Raw genomic sequence first — 6,198 nt, forward strand, 5'->3', positions numbered from 1 at the left:
AGAGCGGAGCTGCTTGGCGCCTCGGCCCCATTACCTCCAATTATAATAATTGGTGCCTCTCTGCCGCGTTTGCTTTCCCCCCAGGGAGCTCGGCTGCGTCTCCCGGTTTCTCCGCCTCGCTCTCCCGCTCCCGGCCCCGTCCGTCTGGCTTGGTCCGCCACCCCCAGCCTCGCCCTCCCCTCTATCCATCTGCCCCTCCTGGACAGTGTCCCCGCGGGGCCGGGGGTGGGGGTGCTCCCTGGAGCCGACACTGAGTCCCATTGATCGGCCCGAAATGGAGCTGCTGCTGCTGTGCTCTTGCTTCTTTCTACCGAAGCTTCAGAGGGCCTCGTAGGCCCAGGTACCTCTGCTTCCATCCCAAGAAACTGGGAACCAGGGCAAATGGGCGGAGCCTGGAGTTAACCGGCCCCCCCCCCCCCCAGCCCCAACCCCCTGGATCTGTCAATGTGGAAGATTCCCCCTTGGCCACCGCCCATCCCCATCACCCTCTGCCTTTTATCTCCTGACTCTTGCCGGACTTGGGCTGAGTGTTGGAAACAAGAAGATTTTAGACCTGACGGGGCTTTTGTTTGTACATTACCTCTGACAAAATAAATAAATAAATACATAAATAAGTAAATAAATAAAATAAAAACACGGATTCTTTTCTCTGCATGACCTACATCAATCAGGGGCCGGAACTCACCTATGTCCAGGAAAACTGTGCTGGTCTCCACGGGATGATTTCAAGGATTAGGACAAAAGGAATGTCAGCCGCACCCCTCCCCCCCCCCCCTTCCTCCCCTCTTTCTACAAAACTTTGTTAAAATTAGATAGTCACCTAAAAGAAGGATGGCAGGATTGGAAGCATTTGGAGGGCAGGAGCCTCTTCAGCAACCTTGCTGATGACCCATAAAAAAGAGTATGGCTCATGGGACAGTTCATGGCAAATACATCCATAACCAATCGGGATTTTACTGGGAAATGCTTCTCTCTGACAGTGAGGAAGCAACACCAGAGTTCTTTGGAAAATGCAATTGACTTGGAGACGGATAATCTTTCAAAGGAGTCCAATTACAGGGTAGAAGATACTTTTTGTGTTTGCCCGATGACGAGGGGCATGAATTAGGGCTCCTCCTTTAGTGAGCAGCCACGTTTCTCGTACAACGACAACTTAGCCGACCAATTTGTCTCCGCTGATTCTTAGACTAGCAGCCGTCGTGAGACCTAACCTGTGTCGGCCAAGATCCATGCTGTGTTTACAGAGATATCACCACCCTGCCAAGACTGGACTGGCAGTGCCCTCATTTCTACTTCAGATTTCCAGCTCCGGGGAGAAGAGAATCCTGAAACCGGCTGAAAAGTCCCGAGGCTACCGCAAACGTGTTCGAATGAGTGAAAAATAGATTTGGATAAACTCGTTGTTTCCAAGGAAAATCACTGAACGTTTCCGTAGGGTTTCATGGCTAACGTGATGGCATCTCAAGTTACTCCCTCAGCAGTCTCTGAGACAGCCAGGCCACCTAGCACTCTAGCCCTTGTTTTCTAGGACAGGAAACAGGGGCACAGAGGGAGCAGTTGAGTTGCCGGTGATAACACCCTGAACGGTGGAGCATGGGTACCAACTCAGGTCTCCGTCTCCCCGGGGATTGTTGTTTCCTCGTCCACAACTTCCTATCGTTTCCATTCAGAATTCACTCGTTGACATTAATTCAGTAAAAAATGAAATTTATTCTGGATGACACTGTGAAAGGCACCAAAGGGAATAGAAAGCAGAGTGGAGGTATTTTCCGGTCTTTATTTATAATCTCTTCAAGGAGCCAGAATGAAAAGAGAAGTATAGTAACTATTGTAACCATGCTGCCTCTTTAGAAAACTCTTATTATATTCCTGTGATTTTATAAGGAAAAGCTAAGCGGTATGATGTGGAGCGAGGAGAGGGGGAGGACTGTAAGGAAGCAAATGACTATTCTGGCTGTTGAGAGTTGATACGTTTTGTTCACCTATTACGTATAGACTGCAACACCATTTGCTCATAGACATGTCGGCACCTTGGCCTTGAATATCCAAACTACACGTATGGGATAAGCCAGGTGATTATTCACCCCAACGACCCATCTTTCTCAGGAAACTGATTGAAAAGCTCTTTCAGTTGCCACAGTCAACTAAAAAGACGGGATATTCAAGATTGTTGTATATTAAACATAACCCAAGAGTTAAAAATGTTCCTTCTGTCCTTGTTTGGAAAGGTGCTGAGTCTTAGGCTCTATAGATGGGCTGCCTTCATTTGGTAACATGGTTATTTTATCTATCTATCATCTATCTATCTATCTATCTATCATTTTTAAGCAGGCTTCATGTCCAGCATAGAGCCCAGTGCAGGGCTTGAACTCATGATGGTGAGATCAAGAACTGAGCGAAGATCAAGAGTCGGCCGCTTAACCCACCGAGCCACCCAGGTGCCCCATGAAGTTTATTTTTGATGACAGCAAAACACTCAAGTGGCAAATTCACACTAAATCATTTAAAGGAACTCACTCATACTTTTTTATAGCAAGTTAAACTTTATATGTGTGTATCATATCTACAATATAAGCAGGTATATGTTATGCTTTACGTTGCCAGCCTGTCCACCCACCCTTCCTGCTCTTCCTGGCCCACAACCTTGATGAGGGGCAGCAGACACATTTTATATCAGCCAGGAGCACTACCCTAGCTGAACAGACTGCAAAGTGCACATTTTGGTCTCTCCGTAAGCTGAACAGCAGCCTGTGTAACTTGCATGTCAGATTCACTTAGGAGCTGGAAATCCACAAGCCAGAGGGTAGAGGTAGTGTGCCACAGGGACAGAAGGAGCATTGCATCTGTGTAAGGGATGCTTATGACTGGGGGGGGGGGGGGGGAACCACGCAAGCAGAAGTTACGAGAGAGTAAAAACTAGAGCTAACGAAAGGATGCCGGCTCGCCAGTAGAGAGGTGGGAAGAGACAACCCTGAGAAAATGAGACCCAAATCTTCTCATTTCCCATTCCATGGACACTGGCTTCCCAGCAAGATAAGTAATGCTTATCAATTACCAATTAGCTGTATCCCTACAATAAGCCTATTGTATCTGCACAAGAAACCCCTCCTGAATCAACTAATCTTAAGTAGGTCTCTCTTTCTTTTCATGAAACAAGTCTGACTGAACAGCGTACTCTAAATGTGCACATTTCAAATGATGGCTTTGAGATGCCTGGCTAAATATATAGGTAGGCGACTTGAAACTAGGAATGGGACAGTGGAGAGTTATTTGCATTTAAACAAATTCACAGCAGAATCGGAACTTGTTTGTTAGGTGGCCAGGTGGAACAAAGGAAGATTATTGGATATGGGGGTGAATGCGTTATAAGTTCTTCCCCGAATATCAGGGAGGACAAGAATTCTGTTCAAGCAAAAGTCTAAATGGTTGGCTGTCTAATGAAAATATCAAAGCTGAATTCAGGTTTGAATGTGAATGTTTAAAAAAATTGTTTTTAATGTTTATTTAGTTTTGAGAGAGAGAGAGAGAGAGAGAGGGAGAGAGAGAGAGAGAGAGAGAGAGAGAGAATGGAGAGAGAATGCGAGCAGGGGAGGGGCAGAGAGAGAGGGAGACACAGAATTTGAAGCAGGCTCCAGGCTCTGAGATCAGCATAGAGCCTGATGCAGGGCTTGAACTCACCAACGGCAAGATCATGACCTGAGCCGAAGTCAGACACTTAACCGACTGAGCCACCCAGGTGCCCCTGAATGTGAACATTAAAAAAAAAAAATTCAAAAGAACATAAGCAAAGTACTGTCAGTTAAGGAGATAGAACTCAACAATACTGTTCACTGCATTACTGAACAGCATTCAGGGTCAAGAATGTTCCTCCAATTAAGTAGCAATTTGTTTAAGGTAATTTCTCTGTTTAAAAAAATTTTTTTTACATTTATTCATTTTTGAAAGACAGAGCACAAACAGGGGTGGGGCAGAGAGAGAGGGAGACACAGAATCCAAAGCAGGCTCCAGGCCCTGAGCTATCAGGGTAGAGCCTGACACAGGGCTCAAACTCATGAACCCTGAGATCATGACCTGAGCTGAAGTCAGATGCTTAACCAACTGAGCCACCCAGGTGCCCTGGTAATTTCTCTGTTTTAGAGGACTGACTTACCATTTTAGTTATAAGAACCCAAGTGGGGGAAAAAACCTGGTTATTTGACATCAGGTAGGCAAAACTAGCAGGCTATTGAATAATTTCTAAAAGTTTTACTGGCTTAATTACATTAACACAAATGAATAGAACAAAGTCTATGGCTTATGGTCAAGGATCATACAGAATATATTTGATGCTATTGGATTATAAATAATACTCATGGTTAACTTCATAAGGTAGTGTTCTTTAACCAGGGATATTTCTTACTGTATTCTAAACATTGTTGCTTTCACAATTCTTAAGAAAACTGGGGCACCTGGGGGACTCAGTCGGTTGAGGATCTGACTCTTGATTTTGGCTCAGGTCATGATCCCGGGGTCGTGGGATCAAGCTTTGCATAGGGCTCTGCTCTGCTTATGATTCTCTCGCTCTTGGGGTGCCTGGGTGGCTCAGTGGGTTAAGCATCTGACTTCAGCTCAGGTCATGATCTTGCAGTTGGTGGGTTTGAGCCCAGTGTCAGATGCTGTGTTTGAGCCTGCTTCAGATTCTGTGTCTCCCTCTCTCTCTGTCCTTCCACTGCTCACACTGTCTCTCCCTCTCTCTCTCTCTCTCTCTGTCTCAAAGATAAACATTAAAAAATTAAAAAAAAAAAAAAAAGATTCTCTCTGTCTTTCCCTTTGCCCCTCTCCCCTGCTCACACAGTCTCTCTAAAATATAAATAAATAAATAAATAAATAAATAAATAAATAAAATTCTTAAGAAAACCTTAACTCCACAGACACTGCAAGGTTTATTTGTAAGACCCCACAGTGTTTTTGCTAGCTTGCAAGAAGATGGGCATTTCAGAATGTGGCCTTAAGTCTTTTTTCTATCACATTACTTCCTGGACTCTGCAGTCAGTTCATTTCGGAAAAAAGGGGGGAAAAAGCAAAAAAACGAAAAAAAAAACACTTCACTAGACAGCCATTCCTGTAGGCTGGGCTAATCACTCACCTTTGACTCCATTCCAATGAAAGTAAACTTGAGTTCTGAACTCCTAACTTCTACTGAGAACAAATGACTTTTTTAAAAAGCTGCTACTGGGAATTCAAAGTGTTATCTAACCTCTGTGGATTGTTAGTTGGTAGAAGAAATGTTAGATTCTATCCCTAGACTGTAAGAGTTGTTTGTATGCTAGCCAGGGACATGAACACAACGGTTTCTCTCCGAACAAAATGTACCAACCAAGAGTTATTTTTCATCTGCATTGTGAAGAGAGAGTCATTACTGAAAATGGGGATCACATATAACCTTGGAAAACAATGGCATTATTTGAGTAAGCAGAGACTGGTATTTATAGCTGTGTTAACAAAACGGGTGGAACATACACCACCCTTTTTTTTTTTTTACTATTTATAGAAAAAAATGAAATTTAGAAAGTTATTCTGTGGTGTAGAACTACCATACAAATGTGCCATAGCGGCACGTTGTGATTATATACTTATATATAATATATATAATGTACCTAATACATATCCATATGTCTGTGGATAAAACGTATCTAGAACACTCTTTGAAGGTAATAATAGTAAACTATTATAACTTTTAATATTATTGTTAGGTTTAGAATCAGCTGTCTGTTCTTAGGCATGCATAGCTGATTCCAGCTTATATTTTCGTAATTCCCTTCAAAAGAGTGAAAAGAATTTTGGTCACTGAGTTCATTTCTTAATTTAAATTTCCAAAAGACATTAGCTTTTACTATTTTCTCTTGTCCTTACCGGCCTATGTGTAGGAAAGTAATAACTGAATTATTCATAAGACGCAAGTAAAATTCTATAAAGAAGCAATTTGCTTGAGTCTTCAATTGAATTAAAATTGTTACCTATTCTCTCAACTATGAATATGGCCTTATAATTGACATGTTATCCATAAAATAATTTTTACTTTCCACATTGATTCAAACACTCTTGTTCACTTAGTTGAAAAGTTCATGTCTGCTCCAAAACCATTAGATAAAGCGCAGACTTGTTTTTCTTAAAACTAATTTCTGGCCATTTAAAAAGCCTGCCCATTAAACTAATAAT

The sequence above is a fragment of the Felis catus genome, chromosome B4, assembly GCF_018350175.1.
Source record: "Felis catus isolate Fca126 chromosome B4, F.catus_Fca126_mat1.0, whole genome shotgun sequence".
NCBI classification, from domain to species: Eukaryota; Metazoa; Chordata; class Mammalia; order Carnivora; family Felidae; genus Felis; species Felis catus.